Source organism: Nerophis ophidion, linkage group LG01, assembly GCF_033978795.1.
Source record: "Nerophis ophidion isolate RoL-2023_Sa linkage group LG01, RoL_Noph_v1.0, whole genome shotgun sequence".
NCBI classification, from domain to species: domain Eukaryota; kingdom Metazoa; phylum Chordata; class Actinopteri; order Syngnathiformes; family Syngnathidae; genus Nerophis; species Nerophis ophidion.
In genome coordinates, this window is record NC_084611.1 from 33,446,660 (window position 1) to 33,469,172 (window position 22,513).

Consider the following 22,513-nt stretch of genomic DNA (forward strand, 5'->3'; position numbering starts at 1 on the left):
TAAAGTACTTTCTGTTCTATTTTATTTCATCCATCGATTGATGGCTGGTGGAGTGTCCACTTCCTGACTCAGCACATTGGTCTTTTTTAGGCTGATGGTAAGTCTTTGCAGGCCTGGGAGAATCTGTCCATAAGCCACTGGAGTTCTTGTTCAGTGTGCGAAATGACGGCGGCATCATCAGCAAAGAGCATGAGCATCTCACGGACTTTGGTCCTTGCTTTAAGTCAGGCTAGGTTGAAAAGTCGTACGTCAGATCTGGTACGTAGATACAACCCTTCTGTTGCAGTCCAAAATGCCTATTTGATGAACAGGGCAAAGAAGATGGCGATCTTAACGATGTGATTAATTGACTTGTTATGTAAACCAAACATGCAAACCGCCTCAATATTGATTACGAATGAAAGAAATACGTTCTCCGGGGCAAACAATTGTCAGGGAGATTGCTGCCAAGTGACAATACATTCGAAAGTCGTGTACAGTAGGTCTGTGCGACATACTGTCAAAGCGCTTTGGGCTCCTTAAAAAGGGGTAAAAAAGCGCTATACAAGTACAACCCATTTACCATACTGTAAGCCCAGTGGTCACCAACGCGGTGCCCGCGGGCACCAGGTAGCTCGTAAGGACCAGATGAATAGCCCGCTGGCCTGTTCTAAAAATAGCTCAAATAGCAGCACTTACCAGTGAGCTGCCTCTATTTTTTAAATTGTATTTATTTACAAGCAAGCTGGTCTTGCTTTGCTTGACATTTTTAATTTTAAGAGAGACAAAACTCAAATAGAATTTAAAAATCCCCCAAAATATTTTAAAGACTTGGTCTTCACTTGTTTAAATAAATTCATTTATGTTTTTACTTTGCTTCTTATTACTTTCAGAAAGACAATTTTAGAGAAAAAAATACAACCTTAAAAATAATTTAAGGCTTTTTAAACACAAATACCTTTTTCCCTTTTAAATTCCTTCTTCTTCTTTCCTGACAATTTAAATCAATTTTCAAGTAAATTAATTTTTTTTATTGTAAAGAATAATAAATACATTTGAATTTAATTCTTCATTTTAGCTTCTGTTTTTTCTACGAAAAATATTTGTGAAATATTTCTTCAAACTTATTATGATTAAAATTCCCAAAAATTATTCTGGCAAATCTAGAAAATATGTAGAACCAAATTAAAATCTTTTTTCAAAGTGGATTTTAACCTATTCAAAACACGTCATCAAAATTCTAAAATGAATCTTAATCAGGAAAAATTACTAATGATGTTCCATAAATTATTTTTTGTATTTTTTCAAAAAGATTCGAATTAGCTAGTTTTTCTCTTCATTTTCTTCAGTTGAATTTTGAATTTCAAAGAGTCGAAATTGAAGACAAACTATGTTTCAAAATTTTGTTTTCATATTTGTTCATGTTTTCTCCTCTTTTAAATTGTTCAATTAAATGTTTCTTTCATAATTTATTCTCTACAAAAAACTGTACCACGGAATGACAGACAGAAATACCCATTTTTTTATATATATATTTATTTATTAAAGGTAAATTGAGAAAATTGGCTATTTCTGGTAATTTATTTAAGCGTGTATCAAACTGGTAGCCCTTCGCATTAATCAGTACCCAAGAAGTAGCTCTTGGTTTCCAAAAGGTTGGTGACCCCTGCTGTACGCTAACCTTGAGGAATAGGCGAGGCATTCAGGGAACAATGTGTTTTTGTTTATGTCTGCACGTGTGCTCATGTATGTCAATAGAATGAAAAGTAGTCAAAAGTGGAAGATATTTCAAAGAAAAAATAGAAAACAACCTGTGGTGGAAAGCACTCAAGTCCATTTAATAAGCAACCCCATTTTTCACAGCTATCAATGCGAGATGCAGCGTACTGTATCGGGAGGTGGATGAATCTTATCCCCTTCCTTCTAATGACTGCATGACTTAGCGGGAGTGCCGACACCTGCAGGGAGCAGATGGGCTGATGGGAAGATAGCAACGGGGGAAATGTTGCACACTTTCACGGAGGCTAACAGCCTCGGGTAACTGATTTGCCCCTGCGACTCTTTCATAAAAGAGCTTGATTCGTTCCGTTTTTTTGGGACTGGAATATATTTCTTAACTTTGCGTCGTCTCACACATTCTTTTACTCACTCATCAGTCTAATAAACGGATTAATCATTCAACTAAATGCAAATGTACGGGTTAAAATGCCTGTACTTAGTGTTTTCTCCAAGGTAGAATGACAACTACTCGTTATATTTCAAACACTTCTTGAAATAAATATGAACCATAAACCATAAATTTAGTCGACTATTGTTACGAAGAGTGTTTTTTGAGGCAATACCTGGTGCACCTGGTTAAGGTGCTAGTGTTTAAGTCTCAACTAGCGTGTTTCCTAAAGAAGGCCAACATGTCCATTGGAAGTAAATGCTATCGTTAAACTAACTTGGTTTATTCTGCTCAATACAACAACGAAATTCAAACATATATATATATATATATATATATATATATATATATATATATATATATATATATATATATATATATAAATCACAAGACTACTTCATCTCTACAGATCTGTTTCATGAGGGGTTCCCTCAATCGGAAGGTGCTTACAGACATCAGTCGTTTACCAAGCAAAGGTAATACGCAAGGACATTAACACATCCGACACGTACGTAGGATTAACCGAAGGAGCGTTCAAAACAAGATGGAATAATCACAACGCCTCCTTTAGAAACCAGACTTTGCAGAATTCTACAGAACTCAGCAAACACATTTGGAACCTCAAAGACAATAATGTTGAATATTCAATAACATGGCAAATTCTTGCAACCAGCACACCTTACAACAGTGGTAATAAAAGATGCAACCTATGCTTAAAAGAGAAACTGTTTATTATATATCATCCAGATCTATCATCTCTCAACAAGCGCAGTGAAATCATTTCAACATGCCGCCATAGACGGAAACACCTCCTAGGTAACACATTAGCCAATCACCACACCCTACGCCTGCTTGTACCCACCCACTCTGTGCTCTATATAAACCATTGTATGTGAATGCTTCCATTAAAATCTCCTGATGATTGAGGGAACCCCTCATGAAACAGATCTGTAGAGATGAAGTAGTCTTGTGATTTTTTTCCCACACCTACATATTGCGCTCTACCACGGTATCGAGCACTATTCTCTGGATAATCCAATCAAGACATATATATATATATATATATATATATATATACTGCATATATATATAATCGAGTCACGACCCCAAGAATATTGAATCGAAACGTGGGTGACCCAAAGATTCGCAGCCCTAATACATATATATATATATATATATATATATATATATATATATATATATATATATATATATATATATATATATATATATATATATATATATACATATATATAGATATATATATATCAGTATATGTATATCAGTATATATATATATATATATATATATAAAAACACTATTGTGGTCAAAAGTTTACATACGCTTGTAAATAAAATAATGTAATGGCTGATTTGAGTTTTCCAATAATTTGTAGCCACTGCTCTTCTGATGCCAACCTTCTCTCCCCAGTCCCCACCACTCAGAACCAAGCTCCAGACCTGGGGTGATAGAGCCTCTTCCATTGCTGCTCCCACCCTCTGGAACGCTCTTCACAAACCCATCCGTGACTGCTCAGACCTTCCTACCTTCAAAAGCCTTCTCAAAACACACCTCTTCAGATCTGCTTTTAACCAGTGATTAGTGTTCTGTGTCTTATAATGTTCTATCTTGTAAATTTCCAGTATTGTTATGTATTTTACAATGTACTGCTTTTATATTTCCTGTATTTTATATTATTACTTTGAACTGTTTTACATTAGAATTTTTTATCCTGTAAAGCTTTTTTGTGTACTCTGAAAAGTGCTTTACCTAATAAAATGTATTATTATTATTATGGGGATATCAAATATAAAACCAAAAATCAACAAAAGGGAAAGGAAGTGGCACTGAAGCATAGGGATGGCTATGCAACACAAAAGTAAAACTGAACCTGTGACAAAGTAAACAATAACAGAAGGCTGGACGACAGCAAAGACTTACAGCGTGTGGAGGAGAGATGGCGTCCACAAAGTACATCCGTACATGACATGACAATCAACAAGGTCCCCACAAGGAAGGATAGCATACGCACAACAAAAATAGTCTTGATTGGTATCACAAAGCAGGGGCAGACAATAGCAGGAAAACACCAATAAAACAGCAAGGAAGGGTCACCAAAATAACAGTGCAAGACAGGAACTAAAGCATGACCCATAGGAAAACAACAACAAACTCAAAGTAAAGAAATTACAACCCGGTGGAATTTAATTTTTTTTACCTTTTCCACATTAAAAAAAATGGAAAAAAAAATGTGCCTTGGCTCAAAAAAAGTTGAAAAACACTGCCATACACTACTGAAGTGAAGTGAATTATATTTATATAGCGCTTTTCTCTAGTGACTCAAAGCGTTTTACATAGTGAAACCCAATATCCAAGTTACATTTAAACCAGTGTGGGTGGCACTGGGAGCAGGTGGGTAAAGTGTCTTGCTCAAGGACACAACGGCAGTGACTAGGATGACGGAAGCGGGAATCGAACCTGCAACCCTCAAGTTGCTGGCACGGCCACTCTACCAACCGAGCTGTGCCGCCCCATAGCTCGGTTGGCCCTGTGCAATAACTGAAACTGAAACCAAACTCCAGAAAAATTCTACGAGACAGTTAGTGACACTTTTGTACTCATTATCGAACATCAGAACATTATGTGAAGAACTTTGACCACCACGTGAAAACAACGCTAACGTAAGAAAGAAGCCATTATTTAGTTCAAAACAAAAAACAGACAGTTTATTCACAGAGCTGAGAGGAGGCGAGTCTCATGTATATTGTATGACATGAGCTCACCGTGGAGACCCACTTCAGGTTAAATCAAGAGCACCTCGTTGCAGACCTTCTTGCGCCGAGTCGTGCCGCTCGTGCAGTTCGGAGAAAAGATCTATAAGTGTTGGCACTCGGGTCAACGGCGATGTTGTTGCTAATGAAGAGCTATCCAATAGCAGTTAGCTCTGATCACAGGGGCGGGTTCGGAGCCGTGACGCGGGGCCAATGAGGGCACCGGTCCGGCCGTGACCTCATGAATACGAATGGCGCCGACGCCGGAAAAGGACGGCCTTTGAGGGGCGGACATGCAAATTGGTGTGACTCGCCTTGTCTGGAATGATATCCTGTGCAGGGTGTGAGGGTGTCAGCGAGAGGCTGCGTTGAAGGAGGTGATGAGCGGCGGAGGTCAGAGGTCGTGAGGTCGAGGATTATCATTAACCCAGGAAAGAATGAACGGCTCTCGTTATGCAGATGCTTGATTACTTGTACGGTGTTGTCTGTCAGTCCTTTGTTGGGGGTTATTTCTGCCGGGGTGGATGGCTTGCAATCATTTGGTTATGGGCTGATATTGATGAAACAGGAAATGGGATAAGAAATGACATATTCCGCTTGACTTATTATTTTTCTTGGACAAAAACAACACACAGCAGTGTTGTTATTAAACTTCAGGATTTATTCAATTTGCCTTATATGCACTGCACGAAAACAAATTGGGGGGTTAAATCACCTAAGAAAAGATTCCCGGGCGTGGCCACAGCTGCTGCTCACTGCTCCCCTCACCTCCCAGGGGGTGATCAAGGGTGATGGGTCGAATGCAGATAATAATTTGGCCACACCTAGTGTGTGTGTGACAATCATGGGAACTTTAACTTTGACTTAACCTGCAGAATCGTTGGGTTTTTACCCGAATCCATCCATCCACCTTCCTCCGCTTATCCGAGGTTGGGTTGTGTGGGCAGCAGCCTACGCAGGGAAGCCCAGACATTCCTCTCCTGAGCCACTTCATCCCACTCTTCCCGGGAAGTGAAGTGAAGGGAATTATATTTATATAGCGCTTTTCTCAAGTGACTCAAAGCGCTTTACATAGTGAAACCCAATATCTAAGTTACATTTAAAACCAGTGTGGGTGGCACTGGGAGCAGGTGGGTAAAGTGTCTTGCCCAAGGACACAACGGCCGTGACCAGGATGGTGCAAGCGGGAATCGAACCTGCAACCCTTAAGTTGCTGGCACGGCCGCTCTACCAACCGAGCTATACCACCCCGGGTGATCCCACAGCGTACCCAGGCCAGCCGGGAGACATAGTCTTTTCCAACGTGTCCTGGGTTTTCCCCGTGGCATCCTACTCCTACTGACCAGATGCCCGGACCACCTGATCTGGCTCCTCTCGATGTGGAGGAACAGCGGCTTTACTTTGAGCTTCTCCCGGACGACAGAGCTTCTCACCCTAAGGGAGAGCCCCTCCACCATTTTTAGTACATACACCATTTTTAGTACCAATGATTGTAACACACACACTTCGTGTGGTGAGATTTGTCCTCTGCATTTGACCCATCCCCTTAATCACACTCCTGGTAAGTGAGGGGAGCAGTGGGCAGCAGCGGTGCCGCGTCCGGGAAACATTCTTAGTGATTTAACCCCCAATTCCAACACTTGATGCTGAGTGCCAATCAGGGCGGTAATGGGTCCCATTTTTATAGTCTTTGGTATGACTCGGCCGGTTTGAACTCTCAACCTATAGGGCGGACACTCTAACCACTAGGCCACTGAGTAGTAGTACATTTAAAGGGGAACTTCATATTTTTGGGGGGAATTTTGCCATTTATTCACAATCCCTATGTGAAACAAGGCATGGCTAAATCAGGCTAGAATTAAGGTTTCACAAAGCCCTGACTTAGACCTGTGGACAATGCTGTAGAAACAAGTCCATGTCAGAAAACCAGCACATTTAGCTGAACTGCACCAATTTTGTCAAGAGGAGTGGTCGAAGATTCAACCAGAAGCTCGCCAGAAGCTTGTGGATGGCTACCAAAAGCATCTTAATGCAGTGGAACTTGCCAAAAGACATGTAACCAAATAAATGATAAATGGGTTGTACTTGTATAGCGCTTTTCTACCTTCAAGGTCCTCACAACGCTTTGACACTACTTCCACATTTACCCATTCACACACACATTCACACACTGATGGAGGGAGCTGCCATGCAAGGCGCTAACCAGCACCCATCAATAGCAAGGGTGAAGTGTCTTGCTCAGGACACAACGGACGTGACGAGGTTGGTACTAGGTGGGGATTGAACCAGGGACCCTCGGGTTGCGCATGGCCACTCTTCCACTGCGCCATGCCGTCCCATATACTAACATTGCTGTATGTATACTTTTGAGCCAGCAGATTTGGTCACTGTGGAGGACTCGCACCTCCGGCCGGGTTCCTCTGACCATCGATGACGGACATGACAGGCTCATTTGTAGAGGAGAACAATGATTTATTTTTCAATAAATCTGCTCCTCTTCTTTTCAGCACTCGCTTCTGGTGATAGTCGCGCTCTTCCGGTTACTTTTCAGCCTCCCACGTCTCCGTCTCCGTCTCGCTCTCGCTTTTGGGCTCGGGCTCTCTCTTGATCGTCAACTCCAACTTCTCCGAATCCAACAACTCCAACTTCTCCCACCAGGTCCTTCTCGGCTGCTGCCCTTTTGTAGAGTAACAGGTGATCAGACAACTGCGCCCAGGTGGGCCATCTACGCACACCCCGCCTTGCTGCAAGGCTGCAGGCCACGCCTCCTCACATTTTCAATAGACCCATATTAAATTCATAAAGGAACCAAACTTCATGAATGTTTTTTGTGACCAACAAATATGTGCTCCAATCACTCTATCACAAAAAAATAAGAGATGTAGAAATGATTGGAAACTCAAGACCTCCATGACAATATGTCGTGTACAAATGTATGTAAACTTTTGATCGTGTATATTCTTTCAATCCCTGAGAAAAGAACACATCTGTTTTTTATCATCTTTATGCATTCTAACATTCTAAATCGCTCATCCATGCGGACTGGACAATGGCCAAGAGTTAGTGGGCGGCGGAGGGTGGAGTTGGCTCTCTTGGTTGCTTTGTTGGGTCTGCTCCTGTCTCTCTGTCCATGCTCCCCCCCCCCTAGCAGACGATGGCGTGGGTCCCCTCTCCAGGGCTCCAGGCTTAGACTGTTTTTTTTTTCTCAACCCAGCGTTTACCTGTTTCTCACCTTTTTTGTAAAGGGCGCGGGATTCGAATAATCGCGAGTTGCAGTCCGACTGAAAATCACATTTATAAAAAAATCTAACAAGATTGGTTGGAAAAAGGGCAGCACGGTGATAGAGGGGTTAGTTAAAGTTAAAGTTAAAGTACCAATGATTTTCACACACACATTAGGTGTGGTGAAATTTGTCCTCTGCATTTGACCCATCCCTTTGTTCACCTCCTGGGAGGTGAGGGGAGCAGTGGGCAGCATTGGGCAGCAGCGGTGCCGCGCCCGGGAATCATTTTGGGGGATTTAACCCCCAATTCCAACCCTTGATGCTAGTGCATCTGCCTCACAATACGAAAGTCTTGAGTAGTCCTGAGTTCAATCCCGGGCTCGGGATCTTTCTGTTTAGAGTTTGCATGTTCTTCCCGTGGGTTACCTCCGGGTACTCTGGCTTCCCCCCACCTCCAAAGACATGCACCTGGGGATAAGTTGATTGGCATTGTACCTGCGATGAGGTGGCGACTTGTCCAAGGTGTATCCCGCCTTCCGCCCGAAGGCAGCTGATATAACTTCAGCGACTTCCCGCGACACTAAAAGGGACAAGCGGTAGAAAATGCGTGGATGGATGGATGGATGGTTGGAAAAAACATGGCCACTGTCAAGCAAAACATATTTGCAGGGATGTGGGTGGGACTACAAATTGTTAATAAGTCAGTGAGGATTTGTCTATTATACTTACCAACCTTGAGACCTCTGAATTTGGGAGATTGGGGGGGTGAGGGTTGAGGTGGGCGGGGTTTTGGGGGTGTATATTGTAGAGTTTTTGAAGAGGTAGTGCTGCAAGGGGTTCTGGGTATTTGTTCTGTTGTGTTACTGTGCGGGTGTTCTCCCGAAATGTGTTTGTCATTCTTGTTTGGTGTGGGTTCACCGTTTGGCGCATATTTGTACAGTGTTAAAGTTGTTTATACGGCCACCATCGGTGTGACCTGTACGGCTGTTGTTGAATTATGCCTTGCATTCACTTGTGTGTGTGTGTGTGTGTGTGTGTGTGTGTGTGTGTGTGTGTGTGTGCGTACTGTACTCTATGTATTGTGTAAAAGCTGCATATATTGTGTGACTGCGTCTGTTTGTATGGAGGAAAAGCGGACGTGACGGCAGGTTTTAGAGGACGCTCAAGGCAGTCGCCCACAATATTGTTGTCCAGGTGGAAATCGGGAGAAATTCGGGGGAATGGTTGCCCCTGGAGATTTTCGGGAGGGGCACTGAAATTCGGGAGTCTTCCGGGGAAATTGGGAGGGTTGGCAGGTATGTATACATGTTTGAGGATAACTGTATTGCATCAAGCATGCATGACAGAGTATTTAGGGTGTGGGGGGACAAATGTCATCTGCGTTCCCTCCGTCCATCATATTTGTTTGCTCTCCGGTCGATTTCACCCCCCAAAACATCAGTGAACTGTAATATTGCAGACATTTCACACGGTGAAAGCTACAGCGAGTGCATCGTGGCCCGTATGTCTCCACACTCTCTATTTTGTGCTGTGAAGCAGTACATTATTGCAGAGGCGTACGTTTCTTTTCAGACCCTTGTGTCTACATCGGGTCTGCACGGCATGCTGTGAACTTGATTGCCTGCAGAGAAGGTAGCGCGGGGGAATGGCAGGGGAGGGCCGGCATTGGCGCAGCGGTCAAGCGGTGCGGAAGCTAACCGCTAGCCGCCGCACCGCTCTGATGGTTGACTTATCCTCGGTGTCGATTCAGGCGTTGTCATGCTGAGACTGCAGAGTCTATTGGCGGTCTGCTGGCACTGATGTTGAATGAGAGATCTCCAAAGTTGAGTTTTACCTCCAAAAAGTACTTTTTACATTTACGAGTGGTGCCTCTAATGCTGACAAGATTGGCACTTATATCATAGTTCTGGATAGGACTGGGCCAATAAAACAATGCAATATTCGTCCACCCATCCAAATGATCAGAATCAGGTGTCCTAATCACTTGGCCCGGCCACAAATGAATAAAATCAAAAACTTAGGCATGGAGACTTTTTCTACAAATATTTGTGAAAGAATGGGCTTGCTCTCAGTGATTTCCAGCTTGAAACTGTCATAGGATGCCACCTGTGCAACAAATCCAGTCGTGAAATGTCCTCGCTCCTAAATAATCCAAAGTCAACTTTATCATAAGAAAAGTGAAGAGTTTGGGAACAACAGCAACTCAGCCACCAAGTGGTAGGCCAAGTAAACTGACAAGAGAGGGGTCAGCGGATGCTGAAGCGCATAGTGCAAAGAGGCCGCCGACTTTCTCCCCAGTCAGTTTGCCACGGAGCTCCAAACTTCATGTGAACTTCCAATTAGCCCACGTACAGTACGCAGAGAGCTTCATAGAATCACTTTCCATGGCCGATCAGCTGCATCTAAGCCATACATCATCAAGTCCAATGCAAAGTTCCCGATGCAGTGGTGTAAAGCACATCGCCGCTGGACTCTAGAGCAGTGGAGACGCCTTCTCTGGAGTGATGGATCACGCTTTCCCATCTGGCAATCTGATGGACGAGTCTGGGTTTGGAGGTTGCCAGGAGAACGATACATTTCGGACTGCATTGTACCGAGTGTTAAATTTGGTGATGGATGAATTAGGGTGTGGGGTTGTTTTTCAGATGAAGGGCTTGGCCCCGTAGTTCCAGTGAAAGGAATGTTGAATGCTCCAGAATACCAAAATATTTTGGACAATTTCATGCGCCCAACTTTGTGGGAGCAGTTTGGAGTGAGCCCTTTCCTCTTCCAACATGACTGTGCACCAGTGTACAAAGCAAGGTCCATAAAGACATGGATGACAGAGTCTGGTTAGGTTGTACTTGACTGGCATGCACAGAGTCCTGACCTGAACCCGATAGAACACCTTTGGGATGAATTACAACGGAGACTGAGAGCCAGGCCTTCTCGACCAACATCAGTGTGTGACCCCACCTATGCGCTTTAGGAAGAATGGTGGAAAATTCCTATAAACACACTCCGCAACCTCGTGGACAGCCTTCCCAGAAGAGTTGAAGCTGCAATAGCTGCAAAAGGTGGACCCACATCATATTGAACCCTATGGGTTAGGAATGGGATGGCACTTCAAGTTCATGCGTGGTGTAAGTACATGTACATGTATACCGATTAAGCAAACACAAATTGATATTATGGGAAATGACTGCCAGATTCATTTCAGTCCTCTGGACGAGGTTCAAGGTCCTTCATATAATCGGCTTATTAACACACTGTTCTTGTGCAGTGTTCCTCCCCGCTTACCGATGTTGAAGTTACTGTGTTATTTCTTACTTTTTGGTCCACCATTTGTATACAGCGTGGTAACATGGGGGTGCAATAAGGTAAGGAAAGAAACACGAACACGGTTGCAGCCTCTGGTCATCTACATGCTGTCATGACCACTTAGCGTACGGTCGGCTTCAGCCACAGACCGGAACGTGCTATGCTGTTCAAAATATTCGCAAAGCCATTACCCCATTTTTTATTAGTATTTCTTTGTAGCTTTATTATTGTTTTATTAATGTAAGCATTTAATGTTATCATTGTAAACGTCATTATAGATGAATCTTAATTGTACAGTTGTATACATCTCAGAATGTAACATGTCAAGAAATCGGTCTACATTGTATTATAGATCCTTTAAAAAAAAAAAAAAAATCCTTTATTGATTTAAAAAAATAAATTAAAGACCTGGTGAATGGAAAAACAAAAATATGTTGTTTGTTCTGGCGTACTTTCTGTAAGTTTCAAGCTGCATCCACACCGCATCGTGACTTGTTTGTTTGATTCACATGCATGCATCTCCATAATAATAACGACACACTGAATACAAACTGATTCGGTCTTGTCACGGCTGCACCTGCAACCTCTCCAACGTCCTTTCAACTCCTCTAAATATACATGAAAATCCCCAGAGGAACTTACAGTAAGCGGAGACAAGCAGGCACACACAAAAAAACAACCAACAAAAGTGAATCAATGCTAATCACATTGTGATTATGTACACGTGTGAAAACAACAGAGGCAGTCTGTTTGCCGACGTTTATCAGTGTTTCTAGAAGCTCAATTCTGAATGCAAAAACAAAAGAATTGTGTTTGTTTTTGTTGTGTTGCAGAAAGAAAAAAAATATATATATTTAATTTTTTTAATGATTAAAAAAATGTAACATAACTAATGTAATGTAAATGTTAAAACAAATAACAGTAAGAACTAGAAAAGCTCCCAGAGAGCGCAGACTTCCATCAGTCCCTACTGTATATACACAGAGTAACTGTGGAGGGGAGGCGTGGCTTGCGGGCCTGCAGCGGAACGGGGTGTGCGCCAGGACCGGCCTCGAAGTCAGCGACAAGTGCATGGATGACCCAGGTAGAGCTTTGTTGTCTGATCACCTGTCGTTCTGTATAAACAGCAGCCAGGAGGAGAGAGGTAGTGGGAGTTGGAGCAAGAGCGCGAGCGAGCGCGAGATACGAACAGAAAACTGCTGCAAAGCAACCTGAGAACATATATTGCAAAATAAAACTGTATTGTCAACCTGAAACTGGGCTCTCATGGTGGTCCGAAGAACCCCCTGGAGGGCAACCTCCACAGCCACCTATATGCACGGGCTGAAGCCCAATCAGGGGCCCCCGATTTTGACAGCGGAATGCAATGATTGGTATTCGGCCGGGGTTTGAACTCACAACCTTCCGGTCCGCCCTAAACTGGAAGGTTGTGAATTCAAACCCCGGCCGAGTCATACCAATGACTATAAAAATGATACCCATTAACTCCCTACTTGGCACTCAGCATCAAGGGTTGGAATTGGGGGTTAAATCACCATATGATTCCAGAGCGCGGCCACCGCTGCTGCTCGCTGATCCACTCACCTCCCGGGGGGTGAACATGGGGATGGGTCAAATGCAGAGGATAATTTCACCACACATGACATAAGTGTCTATATTAGCGATAATAGCCTACTATCAAAATGACTATGTGTCGCAGGCTGAAGCAAATCTTCATTGACAGAAATGTTGAAATGTAATATTTATTCTACACATTTTTACAACATTAGAAACCATTAGTAAATCAAAGACTACTCAGAAGGCAAGATAACGCCTAGAAATGACTGACTTTTAATGGCCAAAGGTATAGATGTGCGTGTCCGAGTTAAAAGAAACGGAAGGCTGTCTTCTTTAAATAGATTTATTACAATCTTTGGCAGGCTAGGTAATGTTTGCTGTGGTCTGGAACAACATGGCACACAAACAACTGAAACTCAGCCACTATTACATACAGATAATGTGTCATGAGACATGCAAAACTTAAATGTATGCAAAGAGGATAAAAGTAAAGGATATTAAATGAACTCAAACATACCTACAGTAGAAATGAGGCATATTGATGCAATATGTACATACAGCCAGCCTGAATAGCATGTTAGCATTGATTAGCTTGCAGTCCGGCACTGACCAAATATGCCTGATTAGCACTCCAACAAGTCAATAACATGAACAAAGTGCACCTTTGTGCATTCACGCACAGCATACAACTTTTGGTGGACAAAATGAGACAAGGGAGTGGAATATTTTACATGTAAACCAGCTGTTGCCTCACAGTCCACACTATGGTGAGTTCAACAACCACTGAAATTAGTAGGACAAAACGATGTTCACCAAATAGTCTCATCAGTGAAGCATACACACAAACATATTAAACAGTGGGCTTTCTAACAATTGGGAAAGTTTGTGTCAGGTTTGTCCTCAAACCAAAAACATAATAAAACAAAAATAATATTTCCCCCTACCCATCTTTTTCCATTTTAAATCCTTTTTTAAAAAGTGCTCCAGGGAGCCAATGGGGCAGCACTAAAGAGCCGCACGCAGCTTGCTGTTAACCGATTTAAAAACTAATGAAGTAGACTGTATTTTTCCTCTTAATTCACATAAAAAATCCTTGTGTGCTGGTCAAGTGGAATACAAAGAAACAGGTGGTGCTAAAACCCTCAGCAATTAAACTATATATATATATATATATATATATATATATATATATATATATATATATATATATATATATATATATATATATATACACATATATATATATATATATATATATATATATATATATATATATATATACACATATATTTGTTTGTTTACTTACTACTAAAACTCAAGTTGTATTGTAATGTTCACTATTTTATTTAAGGACCAACTTGCATTAAAGGGGAACATTATCACAATTTCAAAAGGGTTAAAAACAATAAAAATCAGTTCCCAGTGGCTTGTTGTATTTTTGGAAGTTTTTTTCAAAATCTTACTGGTCCCGGAAAATCCCTAAATAAAGCTTTAAAGTGCCTTATTTTCGCTATCTTCAAAACCACTATCCATTTCCCTGTGACGTCATACAGGGCTGCCAATACAAACAACATGGCGGTTACCACAGCAAGATATAGCGACATTAGCTCAGATTCAGACTCGGATTTCAGCGGCTTAAGCGATTCAATAGATTACGTATGTATTGAAACAGATGGTCGGAGTATGGAGGCAGATAGCGAAAACGAAATTGAAGCTATTGAGCAAATAGCTATTGACGCTATTCGGCCATAGCGTGGGTGTACCTAATGAAGTGGCCCATAGCATGGCTGCCTTATTAGCATCGCCGGTAAAAAATGTGCGGACCAAACGATCAGGAGATTCGCATCTTGTGACACTGGAGCGTTCAAAACAAGATGGAATAATCACAACGCCTCCTTTAGAAACCAGACTTTGCGGAATTCTACAGAACTCAGCAAACACATTTGGAACCTCAAAGACAATGATGTTGAATATTCAATAACATGGCGAATTCTTGCATCCAGCACACCTTACAACAGTGGTAAGAAAAGATGCAACCTATGCTTAAAAGAGAAACTGTTTATTATATATCATCCAGATCTATCATCCCTCAACAAGCGCAGTGAAATCATTTCAACATGCCGCCACAGACGGAAACACCTCCTAGGTAACACATGAGCCAATCACCACACCCTACGCCTGCCTGTACCCACCCACTCTGTGCCCTATATAAACCATTGTATGTGAATGCTTCCATTAAAATCTCCCGATGATTGAGGGAACCCCTCATGAAACAGTTCTGTAGAGATGAAGTAGTCTTGTGATTTTTCCCACACCTACATATACATATATATATATATATATATATATATATATATATATATATATATATACATATATATATATATATATATATATATATATATATATATATATATATATATATATATATATCATCAGGATATATATATATATATATATATATATATATATATATATATATATATATATATATATATATATATATATATATATATATATATATATATATATAAATATATATATATATAATACTTGAATTTCAATGTTCATTTATTTACACATCTACACAAACATAACACTCATCTACTCATTGTTGAGTTAAGGGTTGAATTGTCCATCCTTGTTATATTCTCTGTCACTATTTGTCTAACCATGCTGAACATGCTATATCTTCCTCGTTCTTCTGCTTCGTCTCCTTGTCGTGTGCGCAGTTGTGCACTGCACTCTGTTATTGTCAGATATGCATATACAGTAGATGGCAGTATTGTCCTGTTTAAGAGTGTCACAAAATTGCGGTTTACAGCAGACAAACTGCTTTACGGTAGACGAAAACGTGACTGCTGTTGTTGTGTGTTGTTACCGCGCTGGGAGGACGTTAATGAAACTGCCTAACAATAAACCCACATAAGAAACCAAGAACTCACCCTCGATCATTCTACAGTTATGACGTCATCGGGCAGGCACGCCTGGCACGCTGTTTATATTGTGGGAAAGTGGATGTGAAAACAGGCTTTTGACACGTCACTCAGGTCCGCATGGAGCTGGAGGGGGCGTGGTCTCCAGCTCCGGCTGAATTTCGGGAGATTCTCGGGAGAAAATGTGTCCCAGGGGGTTTTCGGGAGAGGCGCTGAATTTCGGGAGTCTCCCGGAAAATCCATGAGCGTTGGCAAGTATGTGTGCCTCCCACACTGGTTTAAATTTAACTTAGATATTGGCTTTAAATATGTAAAAGCGCTTTGAGTCACTAGAGAAAAGCGTTATATAAATTTAATTCACTTCACTGATGTGGGAAAATCTGACTTCATACCGTGTTCCCACCTATCGTTTGTTTACACAACTGCTGAGAGTACCATGTTAAAATTAAAGTTAAAGTACCACTGATTGTCACACACACACACTATGTGTGGCGAAATTATTCTCTGCATTTGACCCATCGCCCTTGATCGCCCCCTGGGAGTTGAGGGGAGTAGTGAGCAGCACCGGTGGCCACACCCTGGAATCATTTTTGGTGATTCAAACCCCAATTCCAACCCTTTATATTGAGTGACACGCAGGGAGGTAATGGGTCCCATTTTTATAGTCTTTGGTATGACTCGGCCGGGGTTTGAACTCACAACCTACCAATCTCGGGTTGTCTTTACAACCCATATTTTTATTCCATTGTTTATTTTATGGAGTTCTTTTTATGTGTCTATATGTGTCCTTTGCTCAAGAATATCCCACCGTTCGGCTTTACAGATGCCACATCTGTTCCGCAATCAGTTTGTCTTATGCTAATAACGTCTAATGCCACTCAGTCATAATTAAGATAATCACCGCCACCACCTGGTATTCCTTCCCCCTGGGGGAACAAAAAAAAGGAGTTGTTTGTGTGAGGTGTAGCGTTTATGTATTCAAGTGGCATGTCAATCCCAAATTGCTCGTTCTTAGGCGTGTGTGTTCGTGCTCCTTCCATGCCAAACGTGAAGCGGGGCTTTCAACGTGCACTCCATGCAATTAATTGCGAACGGGAGCGGGAGGACTCTTTGTCGATACCTCTTGTAACGCTGGCCAGGAACATAAATGAAAGAGAGAAACTGTCTTGTGTGCATGCGTCAAGGAGTTTTATAGGCTTCCGCGCTACAGGGAGAGGTGCAGGGTGTTAATGACTGTGTGTTTATTTCAACCGTGCTTAAAGTTACATTATTTATATCTTGCATGATTCAACATGTCCAAAAATGAGTAGGAAGAGGCACAGCATAGGAGACATTTTGAGCAATTCATCAGTTCATGCTCACAGATTGAAATCGGACGGCACCGGTCTGAGAGCCTGGTTCAGGGTCTAAGGTATGTATCCTCTACAAGAAGGGACATCCCCAGAAAAGAATGGTTTCGCTTTATTCTGGTCCGAAACGACAGCAGATAAGATACTGTCCAAAGAAGAGAGACCTTTGCCGGCACGAGCAGACCTGTTAAGGCACCTCAGACGAGAGCTGTCCTATCCAAAACTCTGAGCGTGAAGTCTTTAGGCCTGCTCCAACAGGAGGTACACACTCTCCTAAGGGAATCCGCACGGTCCAGTGTCAATCGTTTGAATACTTTGAGAATAAAATGACTTGGATGAATGAAAATACTCACAGGCAAAAAAACAAGTGAAGTACAACTCACCAGAGGATGCAGAGATGGCAGGCAAAGTGCATTTGCAATGTGTTTAATGACAACAATTGAGCAGCAGGGAAGTATATGTTAATCAGGGGTCTCAAACACGCCAATTGCGGCCCACGAGACGTTATTTTGCGGCCCGCACCTTAACATGAAAATTTAATGTTGGTGCGGTCCGCAAGTATTATATGAATGGCGCTTTGCAGCGTCATACTTGTATACCCTCGATTTTTTCCGGGAAACTCCCAATTTTCAGTGCCCCTTCAGGGGTAAACATTCTCCCGAATTTCACCCAAAGAAAAATTTTAAGGGGGCACCATGGAGGGACTGCCTTTAACGTCCTTTACAACCTGTACAAACAACGTGCCAGCCCAGCCACATGTTGTATTTGGCTTCTGTAGACGCAATAAGCGACTGCAAGAAATAGTTGATCAACAGCCACACAGATCACACTGAACGTGGCCGTATGAACAATTTTAACACTATTAAAATTGCACTGTGAACCCACACTAATCAAGAATGACAATATACACCCCCGCCCCCCTCAACCCCGTCCCCTATTGTAGCCGGAAGAGGGCTGCATTGGATTCTGGGTATTTGTTTTGTTGTGTTTATGTTGTGTTACGGTGCGGAAGTTCTCCCAAAATGTGTTTGTCAATCTTGTTTGGTGTGGGTTCACATTGTGGCGCATATTTGTAACAGTGTTAAAGTTGTTTATACGGCCACCCTCAGTGTGACCTGTAGGGCTGTTGACCAAGTATGTCTTACAGTCACTTTCGCGGGTCTGCAGAAGCCTCATGCAATATGTGACTGGACCGGCACACCGTTTGTAAGGTGGAAAAGCGGACGGAACGGCAGGTTCTAGAGGACGCTAAAGGCAGTGCCATCTCGGCACGCCCTTAATATTGTTGTCCGGGTGAAAACCAGGAGAATGATTGCCCCGGGAGATTGTCGGGAGAGGTACTGATATTTGGGTGCTTCCCGGAAAGATCGCGAGAGTTGGCAAGTATGTTGCTAGGGCGGAAAAGCCATTCAAAGAAGGTGAATTCATTAAAAAAGTGCATGTTACAAACCCTGTTTCCATATGATTTGGGAAATTGTGTTAGATGTAAATATAAACGGAATACAATGATTTGCAAATCCTTTTCAATCCATATTCAATTGAATGCACTACAAAAACAAGATATTTCATTATTAAACTCATAAACTTTATTTGCTTTTTTCGCAAATAATAATTAAATTAGAATTTCATGGCTGCAACATGTGCCAAAGTAGTTGGGAAAGGGCATGTTCACCACTGTGTTACATCACATTTTCTTTTAACAACACTCAATTAACGTTTGGGAACTGAGGAAACTAACTGTTGAAGCTTTGAAAGTGGAATTCTTTACCATTCTTGTTTTATGAAGAGCTTCAGTCGTTCAACAGTCCAGGGTCTCCGCTGTCCTATTTTACGCTTCATAATGCGCCACAAATTTTCGATGGGAGACGGGTCTGGACTGCAGGCGGGCCAGGAAAGTACCCGCACTCTTTTACCACGAACCCACGCTGTTGTAACACGTGGGTTGGCATTGTCTTGATGAAATAAGCAGTGGCGTCCATGATAACGTTGCTTAGATGACAACAAATGTTGCTCCAAAACCTGTATAGACCATTCAGCATTAATGGTGCCTTCAAAGATGTGTAAGTTACCCATGCCTTGGGCACTAATACACCCCCATACCATCACAGATGCTGGCTTTTGAACTTTGCGCCTATTACTATCCGGATGGTTATTTTCCTCTTTGTTCCAAAGGACACCACGTCCACAGTTTCCAATTATAATTTGAAATGTGGACTCGTCAGACCACAGAACACTTTTCCACTTTGCATTAGTCCATCTTAGATGAGCTCGGGCCCAGCGAAGTTGGCGGCATTCCTGGGTGTTGTTCATAAATGGCTTTCGCTTTGCATAGTAGAGTTTTAACATGCACTTACAGATGTAGTTAATGAAAGTGGTTTTATGAAGTATTCCTGATCCCATATGGTGATATCCTTTACACACTGATGTCGGGTTTTGATGCAGTACCACCTGAGGGATCTAAGGTCTGTAATATTATCGCTTACCTGCAGTGATTTCTCCAAATTCTCTGAACTATTTGATGATTTTACGGACCGGAGATGGTAAAATCCCTAAATTCCTTGCAATAGTTCATTGAGAAATGTTGTTCTAAAACTGTTCGACAAATTGCTTAAAAATTGGTGACCCACGCCCCATCCTTGTTTGTGAATTACTTAGCATTTCATGGAAGCTGCTTTTATACCCAATCATGGCACCCACCTGTTCCCAATTGGCCTGCACACCTGTGGGATGTTTCAAATAAGTGTTTGATGAGCATTTCTCAACTTTATCAGTATGTATTGCCACCTTTCCCAACTTCTTTGTCATGTGTTGCTGGAATCAAATTCTAAAGTTAATGATTATTTGCAAAAAAAAAATGTTTATCAGTTTCAACCCATATTCAACTGAATAAGGGTTGAATTTAATTAGCAATACATTGTATTCCGTTTATATTTAAATCTAACACAATTTCCCAACTCATATGGAAACGGGGGTTGTAGATTTTTTTTGTTATCTTCTCTTGCGGCCCAGCCTCACCCAGTTTCTGCATCCAGTGGCCCCCAGATAAATTGAGTTTGAGACCGCTGTGGGAAATGGTTAATGGGTTATTCTTGTTTAGTGCTTTTCTACTTTCTACCTACACTATTTCTACATTCACCTATCCACACACACATTCCCACACTGATGGCGGGAGGCACTAACCACGGCCCATCAGGAGCAAGGGTGAAGTGTCTTGCTCAAGGCCACAACGGAGGAGACTAGGTTGGGGATCGAACCAGGAACCCACAGTTTGCTGGCAGGCAACTTTTCCATGCTGTAATTTGGTCACATTTTCAGTAGACCCACAATAAATTCATAAAAGAACCAAACTTCATGAATGTTTTTGTGCAATAGAGTGATTGGAGAACAAGTATGTTCTCCAATTACTATATCACAAAAAAATAAGAGTTGTAGAATTTATTGGAAACTCAAGACAACCATGACATTATGTTCTTTTCAAGTGTATGTAAACTTTTGACCACTATATATATATATATATATATATATATATATATATATATATATATATATATAATAATATATATATATTTTAGGTCAGGAAAAAACACAGAGGTTTAAATGTAACTTAGATATTGGGTTTGAGTATGTAAAAGCGCTTTGAGTCACTAAAGAAAAGCGTTATATCAATTTAAGTCACTTCCCTGATGTGGGAAAATCTGACTTCATACTGTGTTCCCACCTATCGTTTGTTTACACAACTGCCGAGAGTACTATGTTAAAGTTCAAGTTAAAGTACCACTGATTGTCACACACAAACACACTAGGTGTGGCGAAATTATTCTCTGCATTTGACCCATCACCCTTGATCGCCCCCTGGGAGTTGAGGGCAGTAGTGAGCAGCAGCGTTGGCCATGCCCGGGAATCATTTTTGGTGATTCAAACCCCAATTCCAACCCTTTATACTGAGTGACAAGCAGGGAGGTAATGGGTCCCATTCTTATAGTCTTTGGTAGGACTCCGCCGGGGTTTGAACTCACAACCTACCAATCTCGGGGTGTCTTTAAAACCCATAATTTTATTCCATGGTTTATTTTATGGGGTTCTTTTTATGTGTCTATATGTGTCCTTTGCTCAAGAATATCCCATCGTTCGGCTTTACAGATGCCACATCTGCATGTATATATATATATATATATATATATATATATATATATATATATATATATATATATATATATATATATATATATATACACACATGTATATATATATAAACATATATATATATATATATATATATATATACACACATGTATATATATATAAACATATATATATATATATATATATATATATATATATATATATATATATATGTATATATATATATATATAATTAAACATTTTATTTGTGTTTAATTAAAAGGTGAAAAACATTCTGCATATTTTTTATGTGGCCCTCTGTGGAAAGAGTCATACTGTACGTATAAGACATATTTTCAAATGATAACAGCAACACAGGGGCCAGAGTCTGACGAATCAATGCACAGAAACACATACAATGTAGGCCCAACTCCCCGTGTTCAAACTTTCATTGATTGTTCAGTACTGCAGGTTGTGTATCGATCCATCGTAATCAGTTTTAAATGAACAATTACGGCCGTGTCACCGGCTCTTAGCTCGCAGCTCGTCCCCCACCGCTCAGCTGAATTATTGCCACAGTTAACCATTGTATTAAAATGCAACAATTGTCTAATCGGACCGTAATTGTTAATTGTTTAGCTCTCTTGTTTTCCCACTAATGAACAACAGCACTTTCAAATAAATAAAGAAATGGACGCCGGCATCTGGAAACAAATAAGTGACTTTGATTAACACTGAGACTTGTGAACGGTTTGGTCAGATGTCCTGAAATGCGTCCAAGGTTGTGCAAGTGACGACAAATCACAAGTCACCGTCTGGACACACGGCCACTTCAACAACACATGTCTTTATGAAGGATCCACGCCTTTCCAACATCAATCAGGGGTGACTCCTCAGGCAAATAAACAATATGACACGCTCAGCATTTTGAGTTGTCGAGTGAAGAAACTGAATAACTGAATTCCTCGGTTTAGACTTATAAGGACGCTGTTTGAGCTTCTTTGGATTTACATGCTATTTTCCCCATAGGAAATAATGCAACAAACTTCTGTACAAGTGGAAAAAGAAGTTCACCACAGTTCTTTAAAAAATGACACCTGTATTGTCT

General features: G+C 41.3%; 1 protein-coding gene across 3 annotated transcripts in view; it reads right to left on the reverse strand.

Moving 5' to 3' along the window:
• Positions 1–22,513, reverse strand: part of grid2 (glutamate receptor, ionotropic, delta 2) — a 1,199,099-nt gene that overhangs the window by 715,326 nt on the left and 461,260 nt on the right. The gene's annotated exons all lie outside the window — the stretch shown is intronic.